The following is a 25186-nucleotide window of genomic DNA, read 5'->3' as shown; positions in this document are numbered from 1 at the left end:
ATGGTTAAGGTCTTAACTCTTACTCTGGCCTACTGGTTAAGGTCTTAACCCTTACTCTGGCATAATAGCTAAGGTCTTAACTCTTACTCTGGCCTAATAGCTAAGGTCTTAGACTCATACTCTGACCTACTGGTTAAGGTCTTAACTCTTTCTCTGGCCTAATGGTTAAGTTCTTAACTCTTACTCTGGCCTAATAGCTAAGGTCTTAGACTCGTACTATGGCCTAATAGCTAAGGTCTTAACTCTTACTCTGGCCTACTGTTAAATGGTAGCGGCAGTTTCAGTCGATAACCTTTCAAGTATTTGCCCGGCGATAATCGCCTCTTATACCACTCGATAATTTACCAATGAAAGAGGCAGGCGCCGGAGACTGGAAGGCAGGAAACAAAGTTTTATTCCGTCGGAGCAGAACACATCAGATCAGACAGCAAGGTATCGTCACGAGGTGCTCTAACTGCATCTCAGAGACCTGGTCTCTTATACACTGGTTTATTGCTTTATTACACATAGTACATTCTTGAGATTCCCTTGATGTGTGGGGGAATATCCCCTGAAGCCCCGGTTCAGATCCGATCCCACACATAGATACAGTAGAAGTTCCCACCCCACCCACAGTAGGAGATGGCTATTGCGCAGCAGGGTATTCCGCCAATTCCTGGGGGGGTGTGTGTGACCGGTCGGGTCTCAGGGAGTAGGGGCTTTGATCTACTGTAATCCCTTTGATGTGGGGTGTTTCCCTTACAGTAGGGGCAATAAACTGCATCCGCAGGGCTAGGTGATGGCCTGGGACCAGTTCGGACAATGGGGCGCAGAGGAAGGGGGTTATCAAAGGAGAGGCATGACCATGTATGGGATGTCGGTCGGAAGTGGTTCCGTGGCAGGGTCGCGCAGAAAGAGAGGGTTTATGGCCTGTATGAGAGAGCGGGGGTGGCCAGCGCGCGGGGGATGCTCGCAGCGCCAAGAGGAACGCGCTGGCGATTGACAATGAGCGGGGAGAGAGTGGGGTGCCTAAAACGGCGGCCGTGCATTCGCTGTGCGTGGCGCTGGGGAGAGGCAAGATGGCGCAGATAATGTTCAGTTTGCAAGCTAAATTTCCACAGTCCTCCCTTTTAACATATCTCGCCAGCTTGTCTGGCCAATATTCACCTTTGTTGGCTTTTCAGTCATAGTATCGTCAATGTTCGTCATACATTTCTTAAAGATACAGAGTCTCTAGGGCAGGCAGGAGTAATCTGACACATTTGTACATTGTCTCATACAGTTTGATAAAGTAGGCGAGGAGGAAGTACATCCAAAATTACATTAGCTGTGCCGCAGGTCAGGCCCAGGTGAGTGTGTTCGAGTATGAATAGGATACTGTCCCAGTGTATAGTCGGAAGTGATTGATGCGGCATCATGAAAACTCAATAGGGAGATAGTTAATAAAAAGGTGGTTGGGAGAGGGTTTTCAACTTAACATAGGTTCTTCTTGCCAGTGTCCTATTATAAAGAGCCATCACTGGTAAGCTCTTGTTGTTGTTCTTCTTTCGTTGGCACTGTTGAGCACCGGCGGTGGAGCTAAGGTCCAGCTCAAATCTGATTTCTCACGTTGCAGGGTGTGACCACTCACTGTTCTCTGATCACAGTCCTGTTCCTTAACACAGTTCACCATAGGTACTTTGAGACAGGGTACCTGCCTTTTGTTCTTCGGTAGTAGGTCAAAGTCATAGTCCAAATGAAAGAGGAAGAGAGAAGGGGGGTGGCGTGCTTCGGGATGTCGAGGGAAGAGGGGTGGCGTGGGATCGGATCAAAAAAATGCGGACCAAGGAGAGCAGAATCTTTCAGCACTGGGCCCATCAATCGGGCCCGACGGGTTGAGACTTCAGGCACGCTGGTCAGTGAGCAGGGGCCTCGATGTAGCCCCTCACGTTTATCATTCTGATAATGGCGTCTCGTCTCACGCCCTTTTTGCTTCGTAGCTTCCCCCTTGGTCGATGTCATAGATGCTTTATGGTCCGCAGTCAGGCTGTGCGTCACGTCCGACCCCTCTCTTCCGATGGCTGCAGGTTATCTTTGAATGGGTTATAAGAAACGAAAGTCTTAGAGATTTTGGCAGGGAAGACATTTACATACTTCATCCTCTCTCCCAACCACCGAGTAGTTGCGGAAATGCTCTTATCTGTTACTGTATGATTGGTGTCTATTAACTCTGATGTTAATGGGCGTGTTACTAATCTATTAATCATTGCTGTGATGTAGGTTTCTGTGGGTGCCCCTGTCCATCGTCTGGCCTTCTAGATGTTGATTTCTGCGCCCTATAATCGTTGCAGGAAGCCGGACATCTGTCACTTTCTGGTCTATTAAAAATTCGAACCGGCTTCTCCGGTAGAGACTCATTCATCTCAATACAAGGTTTGGTAATACACATCTTCCTCCGAGGATTACTAAATTTGAGAAAAAGTAAGTGCGAGGTGCTACGGTCATGCGTTTACGAGTATCCTTTTCATAAGCTAAGCATTATTTTTGCTGAGGACAGTAGGTGACCCTTTATCAGTTTAGGCGATGGATTTATTAGAAAACAGGGCCATCAGCTGTTTCGTTCGGAATATTCTGAGATGGCTAGTATAGGGCTGGGGTTATCTATGGGAGAACAGGGTGCTTTAGACATTCTATTTCGGGCTAATTGGTCAGGGGTAATTCTGGGTGGTGGAGATGGTGTCTTCTAGAAAAAACAAAAACCACTGACGTATAGTCCCCGTGTTGAGGGCCAGATTGGGAGACATCAGTCGTCTTACCTGTCCTTTCTTTCTCAGTCGATTAAGCTCAACATTTGCAAAAAGGAGAGGTAGTAACGTGGTAAAGTATGGTCGTTTTGTTTCTGTCAATTTGTTCGAACACCACCGTGTTCAGGCCAATTATGCACTTACCGAAGAGGTATGTGTCGTTAATTTATTCAAGAAGAGAGAGAGAGCAAGGAAGAGCCCTTTTTGTGAGGGAGGGGGAGAGAGAGAGAGAGAGAGAGAGAGAGAGAGAGAGAGAGAGCCGTGTGCATCAAGTAGGCTATTTGGCATACATACGACACAAGACGAGAGAGAGAGAGACAGGGGTAAGATAATAGGCCACTTGGTGCACACACAACATGGAGTAGCATGGGTTTGTTCCATGTAAGAAAACACAAGTGGGCAAAAGACATAAATTCGGTGATCACGTGAACACAAATGCCGGGTAGGGTGTGACAGTACATGCATCAAGACGGAGACTCAGGGCTGCGTTGAGCATGGGGACCTCTCCTTTCCTGTCCTCTATTCCTATGCATGCTGCGTACCTTAGTATTTTGTAGTTTATCTTAGGGGGTGTCTGACCCTTTATTCTCCTCCCTTTGATCGGTGGACGAGCGCTTCAATCATACAGTGACGCTCTCTACAAGTGACCCAAATATGAAAGGCATACACATTCGTGCCGTATAATCGTAGTACACACGCACAATCATATCATACAGTTTTTCACGTTCCCAATGGTGGTCTGTAATTTTACGCACTATCTCACAACGTTTGTCTATGTTTTCCCTGATATTGAACTCGGTGCGGTCCATGTCCACTCCACTCTTCAGTCGGAACTTCGTTGTGACCTATAGAGGGGAAAAAGAGGGGAGGGGAGGTGCAGTATTCAAAATACCCTAGCGCGCGCAGCCACGAAAAAGTTCTACCTACCATGTACCAGGCTAGCCGCAGGAGTGGGTAATACCACGGACCTATTATTCTTTAGTTCGAGGCAAAGATGTTCTAGTTCATTCATCTCCTAAATTCGGGTTCCCTGGTCGTACATGTATTTCTCAATTGGTCGCGTATTATGGTGCAAGATACCATACCTTGCGTGTGGCATATACCTTAAGTTATAGTTGATTATTGATTTGACAATTCTTGGAAAAAGGGGGCAGGCGTGATGGGTACAAATTCCGTTAAACAAAAATATTTTAGGCAAATTGAGTCTGTATTATCTGTATGCTTTCGCTTAGGAGTGACAATCTTTTATTTAAAAGAGAAACCTTCAACAACCCAGATGATTAGTCATGACACTGATTCCGTAATTCCTTTTTAAGAAGCCCTTTATTTAAAACAATGTCAGTGTAGAAATACGGGCCTACAGCCGCTATAGGCCGGCCACGGTGTGAAAGGCGTCGAGCAACATGAGCAACACTATATTAACATAAAAATCGGTTCCCCCCTTCCCCCCACCATCATGTGTGAAAGCATCGCGTACATATATATATATATATATATTTTTTTTTAACACAAATGTCACGTGACTGGAACGCCACAAGGAGTTGCAGGCCACTCCTACGTCGGCGCCATCTTGGGGCGGGGTCGGGCCAGTGTACAGTCTAAGTCTTTCCATGAATTAGCTGTTGAACCAGAATTCCTTTCGGTAGTTCGAGAACTTTCGTTAGCGTCAACTTTGCGTCAGTATGGCGGCACTGCAACCTTGTAGCAATGCCATGGTTCGTTCTTAGGGCGGGGCGGCAGGCGGGTTCTTCCGCCGACGTTTTACTTTCTCACTGCACCAAGCGGAGGCAAGGTGGCTGCCGCCCGGGGGCAAAAGAGCAATGGCGGTGGTTTTGTCCTTACCGGAAGTCCGCAGGAGTCGAATGTCAAATAACTCCAACCGATTCTGCAAGGCTGAGGGGAGCGTTCTGTCAAGGGTGGGGCCCATGCCCAAGCAAACAAGCTTTCGAGTCCAGAATTGTCTCACGGTGGGCCAGGCCTGGATCCGGAGGAGCCGACCGCCGGAGTCAAAAGGCAGCAGTAGCAGCAGCTCTTCGGTACAGCCACCGGAGAGGGGCCAGCAGCAGCAACGACAGCAGTTTGGATGGTACCACCACTGGGGTGGGTCCCCGGTTACTTGGCTGCGGGGGCCCATTCCTCGCGTCGGGTGCTGGTGGCGATCCTGGTGAACCTGTGCTTGGGCGGTTGTCCAGCGGTCGAGTGCAGGGGTGCCAGCTCAGCCGAACGGCGAATGAAGTGGCAGGGCGCAACTCGGCTGGTCGGCGAGTTAAAGTGGCAGCGTGCAACTCGGCTGGCCGGCGTGTGAAGACGTTTGGGGTGCCCTCATCTGCTGGCGAGCCTCCACCTGGGGAGGTGGGGGAGGCCCGTCCACGTCGCCTCCCCCCGCCAGGGTGTCAGCCCTCAGAAGAAGAGAATGGGAAGGTCCGCACAGCGTGCCAGGTTGCAATTCAGCAGACCGATGAAAAAGACGGCTGGGGTGCCTGGCGAGCCTCCACCTGGGGAGGTGGGGGAGGTCCGTCCGCGTCGCCTCCCCCCGCCAGGGCACCAGCCCTTATTAACGAAAGAAGAAGAGAAGACGGAAAGGTCCGTACAGCGTGCCAGGGTGAAATTCAGCAGGCCGATGAAAAAGATGGCTGGGGTGCCCTCGTCTGCTGGCAAGCCTCCACCTGGGGAGGTGGGGGAGGCCCGTCCGCGTCGCCTCCCCCCGCCAGGGCGTCAGCCATTATTGAAGAAAGAAGAAAGAAAACGGGTAGGCCCGCACAGCATGGCGGGCTCCGCCTTGGTGTTGCCAGAACTTCGGCGCTTCGTATAGCCTCCGGCCTATTCGCACAATCGCCCGCCACTGATGTCAAGGGATTTTTGCATGGCTTTTATAGCCCAAAGTCAACTAAAAGGGACCGCCCAAAACAGGTCAATGTTGCAACAACGAGGAAGGAGAGGCGAGGACGGTGTCACGTGGACGTATATGCTTTGGGATGCAGGTCGCAGCAGACTGTCATGTAAATAGTTGTTTAAAACATGTTTTAACCTGTTCATCTTGTCGGAATGTTGTTTTACTTATAAGTTATTAAAAATGTTTGACCATACTATTTTGTTGAAGCGTTGTACGTATCAGTGATCTGGTCAGTGTATTTGAAAAAAAATGGCGTTGTTCGATTGCACGTGATCCTAATCAAGTTTGGTGACGTTGATGGTGGGTATCGGCAAACTTCCGGTTGTGTCTATTGGGGTCCCTATTTTTGTTCAGTTCCAGAAGAACCGGGCACTGGGATTTCCAGTGTCCGAACCCTCTACAGAACGCACATTGATTCCCATCTAAGTCTCTCCGTCCGTTGTAGGGTGTAGGTGTATGGTCTCTAGGGGGTAGCTTTCTAGGGGCGGTTGGTTGGTAATTCTCTTTCGGGGGGTCCCTTCCTATGGTCACTCCTTGCAACTGTGCTATCATTACCCTCTCTTTTAGTTCCTTTTTCTTCTTCTCTGATGCCCTATCGTTCTCGTTCTTCTGGTTTTCGTAGTATTGGGCCATCTGGAGAATTGCTGCGGGTTTGGAGGCTGCCCAACTACTCTCGCTGGTCTGTAGCTTCTGGGAAACTTCTTGTGACAGACCCTTTACATAATTCTGGACAAAGAGATGGTGTCCGGTTGCGGTGGTCATGTCTTGGCCACTGTAATCGGAAAACACGGTCTCGAATCGGGAGAAGTATTCAGACACATCCTCCTGGGGTTTCTGGCGGCAAGCCGTCACTATCGACCAGTCTACCTTTCTTTCTGGGATTAGAGTCTTCAGCTTTTGTACAATCTTGTCTGGGAGCTCTAAGATGGCTTTCGGGGGTTTCTGTCCTGGTTCTCGCTGTTTATCTATGGTATCGAGTTGTACCCAGGTATATCCGAACGGCTCAGCGTGGTCAACTTTCCGGATTTGTTTCCACACATCAGCCGGCAGGCATAGCCCAAAGAACAAGTCGATATCTGCTAACGTCATTATCGTTGAGCCTAAGGCTGTACCCAATTCTGTGTAGAAGGCAGTCGGGTTCTTTCTCAAGTCGGGTAGAGTCTTTCTAAAAGTCAAAATATCTTGCCGGTCCCACGGCTGATAGACCCAGTTATATACAACCCTTCCCTTCGCATCTTGGTGGTTGATGTCGTCGTGTGTTCCCTGACCCCGTGGGGGGACCCAGTAGGGGGCAGCTTCTTTAATGGGCATCATGGCATCGGCCCTTCCTCCCTGGGGCTTAGTTGCTATGGGGGTTTCTGTTTTGGTAGTCTGTCCATGTTCTTTAAGGTGTCGGTAGACCTCGAGTGAAGAGGTTCGTTACATCGCCCTCTCCTTCTTCCCCGATGTCTACCTTCCTATATAGGGCCGCTAAGCCTTCGGGACCTTTATCGTGGTATCTGTCCTCATATGCATTCAGGGCGTGATAACAGAGTCGTACGATGAAGTGTCGTCTGCGGCTGTCGGCATACGAGTTATACACGTCTGTTATATACTCCTCACTTTCTTTTCGCTCCACCAGCGTCCCTACTATCCTATCGATTCCTGCTCGTTCATCCTTAGTTAATCGATTCATTCTGGTGGACTCTTTCTTTCCCATCTCATGGTCATCTAGCGTTGTAGTCGACATTGGGTTCAGTACAAGAGGCTCAGCCGGCGCGGAGGCCGTGAGGGCCGAGGCCCCTGTACTGCTTTCGCTCGTGTTCGGGGGTTGTGGGTGTTGCACTACTGATTGGGAGGGTGCATACGGAGGGGGCATGTAAATGATCGGGGGACCTAACAGTAATTCCTCATTCGTTCGTTGCTTGGAGGACAACTCAGGGTAGAGCAAAGAAGGGGTCCTAACAGCGTACTGGCCTGAGGTTTCGGGCTCCTGTCTTAGTTTAGTTTCCCTTCTCTCCTTTATGTCTTCTTCTAACTTTCTAGCGGCAAGGTGAGCTGCCTTTCGTAATTCCTTTTCTGCTTTTACTTCTTCCCTCTTTTTCCGTTGCATTGCTTCTTTGCGCCACATGCCGATACTGTCAAGCATAGTAGGCGTCGTCTTATTGCTACGCAGAGCTATTTCTAGCGCTTCTATCTTATGGTCGTCGAAGGATCCCATCAGTGGCCACTGACTCTCGGGGTCCTTCTTGGTATATTTATGCCACAGTTTGCTATAAGCTACGGCGACTAGTCCATATTTAGTGAACATGTCCTTATTAGGGGTGCCTTCCAGTGGAGCCGGGTGGTTCACCTCTAATAAGCGGTCCGGGCAGAACCAACTACCAATCAGTGGGGAGAAGATAGGCATGACGGGTTTCAACGGGGACAGAAGTCAGCACTACCTATCTTTTCACTGCTTGCAAAGACTAGACAGAATATCTCTATTCTTCGTTATTTGTAAGCAGAGAATACCTCCAAAGAACCAATATCGAACAACTAGTGTTCGGACAATCAATCAATCAATCAATGGGGAGATAAAGATAGGCACAACGGGTTTCAACGGGGACAAAAGTCTGCGTTACCTACCCTTCACTATTTGCAAAGACTAGACAGAATATTCCTATTCTACGTTATTTGCAAACAGAGAATATCTCAAAAAGCACTATTCTTCAAAACAATCAATGTTCGGACAATCAATCAATAGGGAGATAAAGATAGGCACGACGGGTTTCAACGGGGACAAAAGTCTGCGTTACCTACCCTTCACTATCTGCAAAGGGAGAGAGAGAGAGTATTTCTACTCCTCCCCGTTTGTAGACAGCGAATATCTCAAAGAGAACAATCAATGAGCAATACTAGTATTTCCAAAGCTTCAAACAATCAATCAATTATTTCTCAATTTGTCGTGTATCACGACCTTACCCGGACCGCGTGGACAGTTTCTCGTCTTCCGCCTCCAGCGCCCGATCGTCCTCTACTCTCCGTATTTGCCGCGGCACTCCTGATGGTTCCCAGTCAGGACCGTAGATCACTCGAGAGAGGTCTGCTCGGAATCAGTGAAGTTTGGATGATCGGCTGCCAGACGAGGGTCTATTGGGCAGGAGCTCTCCCGATCGTTGCAGTCGTTCACTCTGTCGTCGGGACCTCTCCCACTGGATCCACGTGTCGCTGATGGGCCCCACGTTTGGGACGCCAATTGTTAAATGGTAGCGGCAGTTTCAGTCGATAACCTTTCAAGTATTTGCCCGGCGGTAATCGCCTCTTATACCACTCGATAATTTACCAATGAAAGAGGCAGGCGCCGGAGACTGGAAGGCAGGAAACAAAGTTTTATTCCGTCGGAGCAGAACACATCAGATCAGACAGCAAGGTATCGTCACGAGGTGCTCTAACTGCATCTCTGAGACCTGGTCTCTTATACACTGGTTTATTGCTTTATTACACATAGTACATTCTTGAGATTCCCTTGATGTGTGGGGGAATATCCCCTGAAGCCCCGGTTCAGATCCGATCCCACACATAGATACAGTAGAAGTTCCCACCCCACCCACAGTAGGAGATGGCTATTGCGCAGCAGGGTATTCCGCCAATTCCTGGGGGGGTGTGTGTGACCGGTCGGGTCTCAGGGAGTAGGGGCTTTGATCTACTGTAATCCCTTTGATGTGGGGTGTTTCCCTTACAGTAGGGGCAATAAACTGCATCCGCAGGGCTAGGTGATGGCCTGGGACCAGTTCGGACAATGGGGCGCAGAGGAAGGGGGTTATCAAAGGAGAGGCATGACCATGTATGGGATGTCGGTCGGAAGTGGTTCCGTAGCAGGGTCGCGCAGAAAGAGAGGGTTTATGGCCTGTATGAGAGAGCGGGGGTGGCCAGCGCGCGGGGGATGCTCGCAGCGCCAAGAGGAACGCGCTGGCGATTGAAAATGAGCGGGGAGAGAGTGGGGTGCCTAAAATGGCAGCCGTGCATTCGCTGTGCGTGGCGCTGGGGAGAGGCAAGATGGCGCAGATAATGTTCAGTTTGCAAGCTAAATTTCCACACTACTGGTTAAGGTCTTAACTCTTACTCTGGCCTACTGGTTAAGGTCTTAACTCTTACCCTGGCCTAATAGCTAAGGTCTTAACTCTTACTCTGGCCTAATGGTTAAGGTCTTAACTCTTACTCTGGCCTAATAGCTAAGGTCTTAGAATCATACTCTGGCCTAATGGTTAAGTTCTTAACTCTTACTCTGGCCTAATAGCTAAGGTCTTAGACTCGTACTATGGCCTAATAGCTAAGGTCTTAACTCTTACTCTGGCCTACTGGTTAAGGTCTTAACTCTTACTCTGGCCTACTGGTTAAGGTCTTAACTCTTACTCTGGCCTAATAGCTAAGGTCTTAACTCTTACTCTGGCATAATAGTTAAGGTCTTAGACTCATACTATGGCCTACAGGTTAAGGTCTAAACTCTTACTCTGGCCTACTGGTTAAGGTTTTAACTCTTCCTTTGGCCTAATAGCTAAGGTCTTAGACTCGTACTCTGGCCTAATGGTTAAGGTCTTAACTCTTACTCTGGCCTAATAGCTAAGGTCTTAACTCTTACTCTGGCCTAATGGTTAAGGTCTTAACTCTTACTCTGGCCTAATAGCTAAGGTCTTAACTCTTACTCTGGCCTAATGGTTAAGGTCTTAACTCTTACTCTGGCCTAATAGGTAAGGTCTTAAATCTTACTCTGGCCTAATGGTTAAGGTCTTAACTCTTACTCTGGCCTAATAGGTAAGGTCTTAACTCTTACTCTGGCCTAATAGCTAAGGTCTTAGACTCATACTCTGACCTACTGGTTAAGGTCTTAACTCTTTCTCTGGCCTAATGGTTAAGTTCTTAACTCTTACTCTGGCCTAATAGCTAAGGTCTTAGACTCCTACTATGGCCTAATAGCTAAGGTCTTAACTCTTACTCTGGCCTACTGGTTAAGGTCTTAACTCTTACTCTGGCCTACTGGTTAAGGTCTTAACTCTTACTCTGGCCTAATAGCTAAGGTCTTAACTCTTACTCTGGCCTAATGGTTAAGGTCTTAACTCTTACTCTGGCCTAATAGCTAAGGTCTTAGAATCATACTCTGGCCTAATGGTTAAGGTCATAACTCTTACTCTGGCCTAATAGCTAAGGTCTTAGACTCGTACTATGGCCTACAGGTTAAGGTCTTAACTCTTACTCTGGCCTAATGGTTAAGGTCTTAACTCTTACTCTGGCCTAATATCTAAGGTCTTAGAATCATACTCTGGCCTAATGGTTAAGTTCTTAACTCTTACTCTGGCCTAATAGCTAAGGTCTTAGACTCGTACTATGGCCGAATAGCTAAGGTCTTAACTCTTACTCTGGCCTACTGGTTAAGGTCTTAACTCTTACTCTGGCCTACTGGTTAAGGTCTTAACTCTTACTCTGGCCTAATAGCTAAGTTCTTAACTCTTACTCTGGCATAATAGTTAAGGTCTTAGACTCGTACTATGGCCTACAGGTTAAGGTCTAAACTCTTACTCTGGCCTACTGGTTAAGGTTTTAACTCTTCCTTTGGCCTAATAGCTAAGGTCTTAGACTCGTACTCTGGCCTAATGGTTAAGGTCTTAACTCTTACTCTGGCCTAATAGCTAAGGTCTTAACTCTTACTCTGGCCTAATGGTTAAGGTCTTAACTCTTACTCTGGCCTAATAGCTAAGGTCTTAACTCTTACTCTGGCCTAATGGTTAAGGTTTAACTCTTACTCTGGCCTAATAGGTAAGGTCTTAAATCTTACTCTGGCCTAATGGTTAAGGTCTTAACTCTTACTCTGGCCTAATAGGTAAGGTCTTAACTCTTACTCTGGTCTAATAGCTAAGGTCTTAGACTCATACTCTGACCTACTGGTTAAGGTCTTAACTCTTTCTCTGGCCTAATGGTTAATTTCTTAATTCTTACTCTGGCCTAATAGTTAAGGTCTTAGACTCCTACTATGGCCTAGTAGCTAAGGTCTTAACTCTTACTCTGGCCTACTGGTTAAGGTCTTAACTCTTACTCTGGCCTACTGGTTAAGGTCTTAACTCTTACTCTGGCCTAATAGCTAAGGTCTTAACTCTTACTCTGGCCTAATGGTTAAGGTCTTAACTCTTACTCTGGCGTAATAGCTAAGGTCTTAGAATCATACTCTGGCCTAATGGTTAAGGTCATAACTCTTACTCTGGCCTAATAGCTAAGGTCTTAGACTCGTACTATGGGCTCCAGGTTAAGGTCTTAACTCTTACTCTGGCCTACTGGTTAAGGTCTTAACTCTTACTCTGGCCTAATAGCTAAGGTCTTAGACTCGTACTCTGGCCTACAGGTTAAGGTCTTAACTCTTACTCTGGCCTACTGGTTAAGGTCTTAACTCTTACTCTGGCCTACTGGTTAAGGTCTTAACTCTTACTCTTGCCTAATAGCTAAGGTCTTAGACTCGTACTCTGGCCTAATGGTTAAGGTCTTAACTCTTACTCTGGCCTAATAGCTAAGGTCTTAGACTCGTACTCTGGCCTAATAGCTAAGGTCTTAGACTCGTACTCTGGCCTACTGGTTAAGGTCTTAACTCTTACTCTGGCCTAATAGCTAAGGTCTTAACTCTTACTCTGGCCTAATAGCTAAGGTCTTAGACTCGTACTATGGCCTAATGGTTAAGGTCTTAACTCTTACTCTGGCCTACTGGTTAAGGTCTGAACTCTTACTCTGGCCTAATAGCTAAGGTCTTAGACTTGTACTCTGGCCTAATGGTTAAGGTCTTAACTCTTACTCTGGCCTACTGGTTAAGGTCTTAACTCTTACTCTGGCCTACTGGTTATGGTCTTAACTCTTACTCTGGCCTAATAGCTAAGGTCTTAGACTCGTACTCTGGCCTAATGTTTAAGGTCTTAACTCTTACTCTGGCCTGCTGGTTAAGGTCTTAACTGTTACTCTGGCCTAATAGCTAAGGTCTTAGACTAGTACTATGACCTACAGGTTAAGGTCTTAACTCTTAGTCTGGCCTACTGGTTAAAGTCTTAACTCTTACTCTGTGGAGAAGTGTGGCTCAGGGGTTAGAGGCGGCAGACCCGGAAGCTGAGATCGGTCCTGGACCAGGGTTCAATTCCCGCCTCGGCGGGTCTTGGGCTAAAAATTCCACGGACTCGATAATTCTCGCCCCTGTGCCTCCTCGACTCACGGGTTCACACTCTGCGACTCTGGGCAATAGCTTGCTTAATCTCCACAACGGCCCCTCGCGGCAGGATGCCTGACTTTCACCTTGTGGATACCCTGCTATCTCACAGGGGAATACCAGGACGGGTTCCCTAAGCAAGCGCCGGGAAACCCACAGCGGGTAGCTGTGCGCTATATAAGCTCAACTACATTTACATTTACTCTGGCCTAATAGCTAAGGTCTTAGACTCATACTCTGGCCTAATTGTTAAGGTCTTAACTCTTACTCTGGCCTAATAGCTAAGGTCTTAACTTTTACTCTTGCCTAATAGCTAAGGTCTTAGACTCGTACTCTGGCCTAATGGTTAAGGTCTTAACTCTTACTCTGGCCTAATAGCTAAGGTCTTAGTCTCGTACTCTGGCCTAATAGCTAAGGTGTTAGACTCGTACTCTGGCCTACTGGTTAAGGTCGTAACTCTTACTCTGGCCTAATAGCTAAGGTCTTAGACTCGTACTCTGGCCTAATAGCTAAGGTCTTAGACTCGTACTCTGGCCTACTGGTTAAGGTCTTAACTCTTACTCTGGCCTAATAGCTAAGGTCTTAGACTCGTACTCTGGCCTAATGGATAAGGTCTTAAATCTTACTCTGGCCTACTGGTTAAGGTCTTAACTCTTACTCTGGCCTAATAGCTAAGGTCTTAGACTCGTACTCTGGCCTAATGGATAAGGTCTTAAATCTTACTCTGGCCTAATAGCTAAGGTCTTAGACTCGTACTCTGGCCTAGTGGTTAAGGTCTTAACTCTTACTCTGGCCTAATAGCTAAGGTCTTAGACTCGTACTATCGCCTACAGGTTAATCTCTTAACTCTTACTCTGGCCTAATAGCTAAGGTCTTAACTATTACTCTGGCCTAATAGCTAAGGTATTAGACTCGTACTCTGGCCTAATGGTTAAGGTCTTAACTCTTACTCTGGCCTAATAGCTAAGGTCTTAGTCTCGTACTCTGGCCTAATAGCTAAGGTCTTAGACTCGTACTCTGGCCTACTGGTTAAGGTCGTAACTCTTACTCTGGCCTAATAGCTAAGGTCTTAGACTCGTACTCTGGCCTAATAGCTAAGGTCTTAGACTCGTACTCTGGCCTACTGGTTAAGGTCTTAACTCTTACTCTGGCCTAATAGCTAAGGTCTTAGACTCGTACTCTGGCCTAATGGATAAGGTCTTAAATCTTACTCTGGCCTAATAGCTAAGGTCTTAGACTCGTACTCTGGCCTAGTGGTTAAGGTCTTAACTCTTACTCTGGCCTAATAGCTAAGGTCTTAGACTCGTACTATCGCCTACAGGTTAATCTCTTAACTCTTACTCTGGCCTAATAGCTAAGGTCTTAACTATTACTCTGGCCTAATAGCTAAGGTATTAGACTCGTACTCTGGCCTAATGGTTAAGGTCTTAACTCTTACTCTGGCCTAATAGCTAAGGTCTTAACTCTTAGTCTGGCCTAATAGCTAAGGTCTTAGACCCGAACTCTGGCCTAATGGTTAAGGTCTTAACTCTTACTCTGGCCTAATAGCTAAGGTCTTACATTCATACTCTGGCCTAATAGCTAAGGTCTTAACTCTTAGTCTGGCCTAATAGCTAAGGCCTTAGACCCGAACTCTGGCCTAATGGTTAAGGTCTTAAATCTTACTCTGGCCTAATAGCTAAGGTCTTACATTCATACTCTGGCCTAATGGTTAAGGTCTTAACTCTTACTCTGGCCTAATAGCTAAGGTTTTTACTCTTACTCTGGCCTAATAGCTAAGGTCTTAGACTCGTACTCTGGCCTAATGGTTAAGGTCTTAACTCTTACTCTGTCCTAAGAGTTAAGGTCTTAACTCTTACTCTGGCCTATTAGCTAAGGTCTTAGACTCGTACTCTGGCCTAATGGTTAGGGTTTTAACTCTTACTCTGGCCTAATAGCTAAGGTCTTATACTCGTACTCTGGCCTGATAGCTAAGGTCTTAGACTCGTACTCTGGCCTAATGGTTAAGGTCTTAACTCTTACTCTGGTCTAATAGCTAAGGTCTTAGACTCATACTCTGGCCTAATGGTTAAGGTCTTAACTCTTACTCTGGCCTAGTAGCTAAGGTCTTAGACTCATACACTGGCCTAATGGTTAAGGTCTTAACTCTTACTCTGGCCTACTGGTTAAGGTCTTAACCCTTACTCTGGTATAATAGCTAAGGTCTTAACTCTTACTCTGGCATAATAGCTAAGGTCTTAGACTCGTACTATGGCCTACAGGTTAAGGTCTAAACTCTTACTCTGGCCTACTGGTTAAGGTTTTAACTCTTACTCTGGCCTAATAGCTAAGGTCTTAGACTCGTACTCTGGCCTAATGGTTAAGGTCTTAACTCTTACTCTGGCCTAATAGCTAAGGTCTTAACTCTTACTCTGGCCTAATGGTTAAGGTCTTAACTCTTACTCTGGCCTAATAGCTAAGGTCTTAACTCTTACTCTGGCCTAATGGTTAAGGTCTTAACTCTTACTCTGGCCTAATAGGTAAGGTCTTAACTCTTACTCTGGCCTAATGGTTAAGGTCTTAACTCTTACTCTGGCCTAATAGGTAAGGTCTTAACTCTTACTCTGGCCTAATAGCTAAGGTCTTAGACTCATACTCTGACCTACTGGTTAAGGTCTTAACTCTTACTCTGGCCTACTGGTTAAGGTCTTAACTCTTACTCTGGCCTAATAGCTAAGGTCTTAGACTCGTACTATGGCCTACAGGTTAAGGTCTTAACTCTTACTCTGGCCTAATAGCTAAGGTCTTAGACTCGTACTCTGGCCTACAGGTTAAGGTCTTAACTCTTACTCTGGCCTACTGGTTAAGGTCTTAACTCTTACTCTGGCCTACTGGTTAAGGTCTTAACTCTTACTCTGGACTACTGGTTAAGGTCCTAACTCTTACTCTGGCCTAATAGCTAAGGTCTTAGACTCGTACTCTGGCCTAATGGTTAAGGTCTTAACTCTTACTCTGGCCTAATAGCTAAGGTCTTAGACTCGTACTCTGGTCTAATAGCTAAGGTCTCAGACTCGTACTCTGGCCTACTGGTTAAGGTCTTAACTCTTTCTCTGGCCTAATGGTTAAGTTCTTAACTCTTACTCTGGCCTAATAGGTAAGGTCTTAAATCTTACTCTGGCCTAATGGTTAAGGTCTTAACTCTTACTCTGGCCTAATAGGTAAGGTCTTAACTCTTACTCTGGCCTAATAGCTAAGGTCTTAGACTCATACTCTGAACTACTGGTTAAGGTCTTAACTCTTTCTCTGGCCTAATGGTTAAGTTCTTAACTCTTACTCTGGCCTAATAGCTAAGGTCTTAGACTCGTACTATGGCCTAATAGCTAAGGTCTTAACTCTTACTCTGGCCTAATAGCTAAGGTCTTAGACTCGTACTATGGCCTACAGGTTAAGGTCTAAACTCTTACTCTGGCCTACTGGTTAAGGTTTTAACTCTTACTCTGGCCTAATAGCTAAGGTCTTAGACTCGTACTCTGGCCTAATGGTTAAGGTCTTAACTCTTACTCTGGCCTAATAGCTAAGGTCTTAACTCTTACTCTGGCCTAATGGTTAAGGTCTTAACTCTTACTCTGGCCTAATAGCTAAGGTCTTAACTCTTACTCTGGCCTAATGGTTAAGGTCTTAACTCTTACTCTGGCCTAATAGGTAAGGTCTTAACTCTTACTCTGGCCTAATGGTTAAGGTCTTAACTCTTACTCTGGCCTAATAGGTAAGGTCTTAACTCTTACTCTGGCCTAATAGCTAAGGTCTTAGACTCATACTCTGACCTACTGGTTAAGGTCTTAACTCTTTCTCTGGCCTACTGGTTAAGGTCTTAACTCTTACTCTGGCCTAATAGCTAAGGTCTTAGACTCGTACTATGGCCTACAGGTTAAGGTCTTAACTCTTACTCTGGCCTAATAGCTAAGGTCTTAGACTCGTACTCTGGCCTACAGGTTAAGGTCTTAACTCTTACTCTGGCCTACTGGTTAAGGTCTTAACTCTTACTCTGGCCTACTGGTTAAGGTCTTAACTCTTACTCTGGACTACTGGTTAAGGTCCTAACTCTTACTCTGGCCTAATACCTAAGGTCTTAGACTCGTACTCTGGCCTAATGGTTAAGGTCTTAACTCTTACTCTGGCCTAATAGCTAAGGTCTTAGACTCGTACTCTGGTCTAATAGCTAAGGTCTTAGACTCGTACTCTGGCCTACTGGTTAAGGTCTTAACTCTTTCTCTGGCCTAATGGTTAAGTTCTTAACTCTTACTCTGGCCTAATAGGTAAGGTCTTAAATCTTACTCTGGCCTAATGGTTAAGGTCTTAACTCTTACTCTGGCCTAATAGGTAAGGTCTTAACTCTTACTCTGGCCTAATAGCTAAGGTCTTAGACTCATACTCTGAACTACTGGTTAAGGTCTTAACTCTTTCTCTGGCCTAATGGTTAAGTTCTTAACTCTTACTCTGGCCTAATAGCTAAGGTCTTAGACTCGTACTATGGCCTAATAGCTAAGGTCTTAACTCTTACTCTGGCCTAATAGCTAAGGTCTTAGAATCATACTCTGGCCTAATGGTTAAGGTCATAACTCTTACTCTGGCCTAATAGCTAAGGTCTTAGACTCGTACTATGGCCTACAGGTTAAGGTCTTAACTCTTACTCTGGCCTACTGGTTAAGGTCTTAACTCTTACTCTGGCCTAATAGCTAAGGTCTTAGACTCGTACTCTGGCCTACAGGTTAAGGTCTTAACTCTTACTCTGGCCTACTGGTTAAGGTCTTAACTCTTACTCTGGCCTACTGGTTAAGGTCTTAACTCTTACTCTTGCCTAATAGCTAAGGTCTTAGACTCGTACTCTGGCCTAATGGTTAAGGTCTTAACTCTTCCTCTGGCCTAATAGCTAAGGTCTTAGACTCGTACTCTGGCCTAATAGCTAAGGTCTTAGACTCGTACTCTGGCCTACTGGTTAAGGTCTTAACTCTTACTCTGGCCTAATAGCTAAGGTCTTAACTCTTACTCTGGCCTAATAGCTAAGGTCTTAGACTTGTACTATGGCCTAATGGTTAAGGTCTTAACTCTTACTCTGGCCTACTGGTTAAGGTCTGAACTCTTACTCTGGCCTAATAGCTAAGGTCTTAGACTCGTACTCTGGCCTAATGGTTAAGGTCTTAACTCTTACTCTGGCCTACTGGTTAAGGTCTTAACTCTTACTCTGGCCTACTGGTTATGGTCTTAACTCTTACTCTGGCCTAATAGCTAAGGTCTTAGACTCGTACTCTGGCCTAATTTTTAAGGTCTTAACTCTTACTCTGGCCTGCTGGTTAAGGTCTTAACTGTTACTCTGGCCTAATAGCTAAGGTCTTAGACTAGTACTATGACCTACAGGTTAAGGTCTTAACTCTTAGTCTGGCCTACTGGTTAAAGTCTTAACTCTTACTCTGTGGAGAAGTGTGGCTCAGGGGTTAGAGGCGGCAGACCCGGAAGCTGAGATCGGTCCTGGACCAGGGTTCAATTCCCGCCTCGGCAGGTCTTGGGCTAAAAATTCCACGGACTCGATAATTCTCGCCCCGGTGCCTCCTCGACTCACGGGTTCACACTCTGCAACTCTGGGCAATAGCTTGCTTAATCTCCACAACGGCCCCTCGCGGCAGGATGCCTGACTTTCACCTTGTGGATACCCTGCTATCTCACAGGGGAATACCAGGACGGGTTCCCTAAGCAAGCGCCGGGAAACCCACAGCGGGTAGCTGTGCGCTATATAAGCTCAACTACATTTACATTTACATTTACTCTGGCCTAATAGCTAAGGTCTTAGACTCATACTCTGGCCTAATTGTTAAGGTCTTAACTCTTACTCTGGCCTAATAGCTAAGGTCTTAACTTTTACTCTTGCCTAATAGCTAAGGTCTTAGACTCGTACTCTGGCCTAATGGTTAAGGTCTTAACTCTTACTCTGGCCTAATAGCTAAGGTCTTAGTCTCGTACTCTGGCCTAATAGCTAAGGTCTTAGACTCGTACTCTGGCCTACTGGTTAAGGTCGTAACTCTTACTCTGGCCTAATAGCTAAGGTCTTAGACTCGTACTCTGGCCTAATAGCTAAGGTCTTAGACTCGTACTCTGGCCTACTGGTTAAGGTCTTAACTCTTACTCTGGCCTAATAGCTAAGGTCTTAGACTCGTACTCTGGCCTAATGGATAAGGTCTTAAATCTTACTCTGGCCTAATAGCTAAGGTCTTAGACTCGTACTCTGGCCTAGTGGTTAAGGTCTTAACTCTTACTCTGGCCTAATAGCTAAGGTCTTAGACTCGTACTATCGCCTACAGGTTAATCTCTTAACTCTTACTCTGGCCTAATAGCTAAGGTCTTAACTATTACTCTGGCCTAATAGCTAAGGTATTAGACTCGTACTCTGGCCTAATGGTTAAGGTCTTAACTCTTACTCTGGCCTAATAGCTAAGGTCTTAACTCTTACTCTGGCCTAATAGCTAAGGTATTAGACTCGTACTATGGCCTAATGGTTAAGGTCTTAACTCTTACTCTGGCCTAATAGCTAAGGTCTTAACTCTTCCTCTGGCCTAATAGCTAAGGTCTTAGACTCGTACTCTGGCCTAATAGCTAAGGTCTTAGACTCGTACTCTGGCCTACTGGTTAAGGTCTTAACTCTTACTCTGGCCTAATAGCTAAGGTCTTAACTCTTACTCTGGCCTAATAGCTAAGGTCTTAGACTCGTACTATGGCCTAATGGTTAAGGTCTTAACTCTTACTCTGGCCTACTGGTTAAGGTCTGAACTCTTACTCTGGCCTAATAGCTAAGGTCTTAGACTCGTACTCTGGCCTAATGGTTAAGGTCTTAACTCTTACTCTGGCCTACTGGTTAAGGTCTTAACTCTTACTCTGGCCTACTGGTTATGGTCTTAACTCTTACTCTGGCCTAATAGCTAAGGTCTTAGACTCGTACTCTGGCCTAATTTTTAAGGTCTTAACTCTTACTCTGGCCTGCTGGTTAAGGTCTTAACTGTTACTCTGGCCTAATAGCTAAGGTCTTAGACTAGTACTATGACCTACAGGTTAAGGTCTTAACTCTTAGTCTGGCCTACTGGTTAAAGTCTTAACTCTTACTCTGTGGAGAAGTGTGGCTCAGGGGTTAGAGGCGGCAGACCCGGAAGCTGAGATCGGTCCTGGACCAGGGTTCAATTCCCGCCTCGGCAGGTCTTGGGCTAAAAATTCCACGGACTCGATAATTCTCGCCCCGGTGCCTCCTCGACTCACGGGTTCACACTCTGGGCAATAGCTTGCTTAATCTCCACAACGGCCCCTCGCAGCAGGATGCCTGACTTTCACCTTGTGGATACCCTGCTATCTCACAGGGGAATCCCAGGACGGGTTCCCTAAGCAAGCGCCGGGAAACCCACAGCGGGTAGCTGTGCGCTATATAAGCTCAACTACATTTACATTTACATTTACTCTGGCCTAATAGCTAAGGTCTTAGACTCATACTCTGGCCTAATTGTTAAGGTCTTAACTCTTACTCTGGCCTAATAGCTAAGGTCTTAACTTTTACTCTTGCCTAATAGCTAAGGTCTTAGACTCGTACTCTGGCCTAATGGTTAAGGTCTTAACTCTTACTCTGGCCTAATAGCTAAGGTCTTAGTCTCGTACTCTGGCCTAATAGCTAAGGTCTTAGACTCGTACTCTGGCCTACTGGTTAAGGTCGTAACTCTTACTCTGGCCTAATAGCTAAGGTCTTAGACTCGTACTCTGGCCTAATAGCTAAGGTCTTAGACTCGTACTCTGGCCTACTGGTTAAGGTCTTAACTCTTACTCTGGCCTAATAGCTAAGGTCTTAGACTCGTACTCTGGCCTAATGGATAAGGTCTTAAATCTTACTCTGGCCTAATAGCTAAGGTCTTAGACTCGTACTCTGGCCTAGTGGTTAAGGTCTTAACTCTTACTCTGGCCTAATAGCTAAGGTCTTAGACTCGTACTATCGCCTACAGGTTAATCTCTTAACTCTTACTCTGGCCTAATAGCTAAGGTCTTAACTATTACTCTGGCCTAATAGCTAAGGTATTAGACTCGTACTCTGGCCTAATGGTTAAGGTCTTAACTCTTACTCTGGCCTAATAGCTAAGGTCTTAACTCTTACTCTGGCCTAATAGCTAAGGTATTAGACTCGTACTATGGCCTAATGGTTAAGGTCTTAACTCTTACTCTGGCCTAATAGCTAAGGTCTTAACTCTTACTCTGGCCTAAGAGCTAAGGTATTAGACTCGTACTCTGGCCTAATGGTTAAGGTCTTAACTCTTACTCTGGCCTAATAGCTAAGGTCTTAACTCTTAGTCTGGCCTAATAGCTAAGGTCTTAGACCCGAACTCTGGCCTAATGGTTAAGGTCTTAAATCTTACTCTGGCCTAATAGCTAAGGTCTTACATTCATACTCTGGCCTAATTGTTAAGGTCTTAACTCTTACTCTGGCCTAATAGCTAAGGTTTTTACTCTTACTCTGGCCTAATAGCTAAGGTCTTAGACTCGTACTCTGGCCTAATGGTTAAGGTCTTAACTCTTACTCTGTCCTAATAGTTAAGGTCTTAACTCTTACTCTGGCCTATTAGCTAAGGTCTTAGACTCGTACTCTGGCCTGATAGCTAAGGTCTTAGACTCGTACTCTGGCCTAATGGTTAAGGTCTTAACTCTTACTCTGGTTTAATAGCTAAGGTCTTAGACTCATACTCTGGCCTAATGGTTAAGGTCTTAACTCTTACTCTGGCCTAGTAGCTAAGGTCTTAGACTCATACACTGGCCTAATGGTTAAGGTCTTAACTCTTTCTCTGGCATACTGGTTAAGGTCTTAACCCTTACTCTGGTATAATAGCTAAGGTCTTAACTCTTACTCTGGCATAATAGCTAAGGTCTTAGACTCGTACTATGGCCTACAGGTTAAGGTCTAAACTCTTACTCTGGCCTACTGGTTAAGGTTTTAACTCTTACTCTGGCCTAATAGCTAAGGTCTTAGACTCGTACTCTGGCCTAATGGTTAAGGTCTTAAGTCTTACTCTGGCCTAATAGCTAAGGTCTTAACTCTTACTCTGGCCTAATGGTTAAGGTCTTAACTCTTACTCTGGCCTAATAGCTAAGGTCTTAACTCTTACTCTGGCCTAATGGTTAAGGTCTTAACTCTTACTCTGGCCTAATAGGTAAGGTCTTAACTCTTACTCTGGCCTAATGGTTAAGGTCTTAACTCTTACTCTGGCCTAATAGGTAAGGTCTTAACTCTTACTCTGGCCTAATAGCTAAGGTCTTAGACTCATACTCTGACCTACTGGTTAAGGTCTTAACTCTTTCTCTGGCCTAATGGTTAAGTTCTTAACTCTTACTCTGGCCTAATAGCTAAGGTCTTAGACTCGTACTATGGCCTACAGGTTAAGGTCTTAACTCTTACTCTGGCCTACTGGTTAAGGTCTTAACTCTTACTCTGGCCTAATAGCTAAGGTCTTAGACTCGTACTATGGCCTACAGGTTAAGGTCTTAACTCTTACTCTGGCCTAATAGCTAAGGTCTTAGACTTGTACTCTGGCCTACAGGTTAAGGTCTTAACTCTTACTCTGGCCTACTGGTTAAGGTCTTAACTCTTACTCTGGCCTACTGGTTAAGGTCTTAACTCTTACTCTGGACTACTGGTTAAGGTCCTAACTCTTACTCTGGCCTAATAGCTAAGGTCTTAGACTCGTACTCTGGCCTAATGGTTAAGGTCTTAACTCTTACTCTGGCCTAATAGCTAAGGTCTTCGACTCGTACTCTGGTCTAATAGCTAAGGTCTTAGACTCGTACTCTGGCCTACTGGTTAAGGTCTTAACTCTTACTCTGGCATACTGGTTAAGGTCTTAACCCTTACTCTGGCCTAATGGTTAAGGTCTTAACTCTTACTCTGGTCTAATAGCTAAGGTCTTAGACTCATACTCTGGCCTAATGGTTAAGGTCTTAACTCTTACTCTGGCCTAGTAGCTAAGGTCTTAGACTCATACACTGGCCTAATGGTTAAGGTCTTAACTCTTACTCTGGCATACTGGTTAAGGTCTTAACCCTTACTCTGGTATAATAGCTAAGGTCTTAACTCTTACTCTGGCATAATAGCTAAGGTCTTAGACTCGTACTATGGCCTACAGGTTAAGGTCTAAACTCTTACTCTGGCCTACTGGTTAAGGTTTTAACTCTTACTCTGGCCTAATAGCTAAGGTCTTAGACTCGTACTCTGGCCTAATGGTTAAGGTCTTAACTCTTACTCTGGCCTAATAGCTAAGGTCTTAACTCTTACTCTGGCCTAATGGTTAAGGTCTTAACTCTTACTCTGGCCTAATAGCTAAGGTCTTAACTCTTACTCTGGCCTAATGGTTAAGGTCTTAACTCTTACTCTGGCCTAATAGGTAAGGTCTTAACTCTTACTCTGGCCTAATGGTTAAGGTCTTAACTCTTACCCTGGCCTAATAGGTAAGGTCTTAACTCTTACTCTGGCCTAATAGCTAAGGTCTTAGACTTATACTCTGACCTACTGGTTAAGGTCTTAACTCTTTCTCTGGCCTAATGGTTAAGTTCTTAACTCTTACTCTGGCCTAATAGCTAAGGTCTTAGACTCGTACTATGGCCTACAGGTTAAGGTCTTAACTCTTACTCTGGCCTACTGGTTAAGGTCTTAACTCTTACTCTGGCCTAATAGCTAAGGTCTTAGACTCGTACTATGGCCTACAGGTTAAGGTCTTAACTCTTACTCTTGCCTAATAGCTAAGGTCTTAGACTTGTACTCTGGCCTACAGGTTAAGGTCTTAACTCTTACTCTGGCCTACTGGTTAAGGTCTTAACTCTTACTCTGGCCTACTGGTTAAGGTCTTAACTCTTACTCTGGACTACTGGTTAAGGTCCTAACTCTTACTCTGGCCTAATAGCTAAGGTCTTAGACTCGTACTCTGGCCTAATGGTTAAGGTCTTAACTCTTACTCTGGCCTAATAGCTAAGGTCTTAGACTCGTACTCTGGTCTAATAGCTAAGGTCTTAGACTCGTACTCTGGCCTACTGGTTAAGGTCTTAACTCTTACTCTGGCCTAATAGCTAAGGTCTTAACTCTTACTCTGGCCTAATAGCTAAGGTCTTAGACTCGTACTATGGCCTAATGGTTAAGGTCTTAACTCTTACTCTGGGCTACTGGTTAAGGTCTGAACTCTTACTCTGGCCTAATAGCTAAGGTCTTAGACTCGTACTCTGGCCTAATGGTTAAGGTCTTAACTCTTACTCTGGCCTACTGGTTAAGGTCTTAACTCTTACTCTGGCCTACTGGTTAAGGTCTTAACTCTTACTCTGGCCTAATAGCTAAGGTCTTAGACTCGTACTCTGGCCTAATTTTTAAGGTCTTAACTCTTACTCTGGCCTGCTGGTTAAGGTCTTAACTCTTACTCTGGCCTAATAGCTAAGGTCTTAGACTAGTACTATGACCTACAGGTTAAGGTCTTAAGTCTTAGTCTGGCCTACTGGTTAAAGTCTTAACTCTTACTCTGGCCTAATAGCTAAGGTCTTAGACTCATACTCTGGCCTAATTGTTAAGGTCTTAACTCTTACTCTGGCCTAATAGCTAAGGTCCTAACTTTTACTCTTGCCTAATACCTAAGGTCTTAACTCTTACTCTGGCCTAATAGCTAAGGTCTTAGACTCGTACTATGGCCTACAGGTTAAGGTCTTAACTCTTACTCTGGCCTAATAGCTAAGGTCTTAGTCTTGTACTCTGGCCTAATAGCTAAGGTCTTACACTCGTACTCTGGCCTACTGGTTAAGGTCGTAACTCTTACTCTGGCCTAATAGCTAAGGTCTTAGACTCGTACTCTGGCCTAATAGCTAAGGTCATAGACTCGTACTCTGGCATACTGGTTAAGGTCTTAACTCTTACTCTGGCCTAATAGCTAAGGTCTTAGACTCGTACTCTGGCCTAATGGATAAGGTCTTAACTCTTACTCTGGCCTAATAGCTAAGGTCTTAGACTCGTACTCTGGCCTAGTGGTTAAGGTCGTAACTCTTACTCTGGCCTAACAGCTAAGGTCTTAGACTCGTACTATCGCCTACAGGTTAATCTCTTAACTCTTACTCTGGCCTAATAGCTAAGGTCTTAGACTCGTACTATCGCCTACAGGTTAATCTCTTAACTCTTACTCTGGCCTAATAGCTAAGGTCTTAACTATTACTCTGGCCTAATAGCTAAGGTATTAGACTCGTACTCTGGCCTAATGGTTAAGGTCTTAACTCTTACTCTGGCCTAATAGCTAAGGTCTTAACTCTTACTCTGGCCTA

The sequence above is a fragment of the Triturus cristatus genome, chromosome 9, assembly GCF_964204655.1.
Source record: "Triturus cristatus chromosome 9, aTriCri1.1, whole genome shotgun sequence".
In the NCBI taxonomy this organism is placed as follows: domain Eukaryota; kingdom Metazoa; phylum Chordata; class Amphibia; order Caudata; family Salamandridae; genus Triturus; species Triturus cristatus.
The sequence above is the reverse complement of the archived record's forward strand: the minus strand, read 5'-3'. Positions refer to the sequence as shown.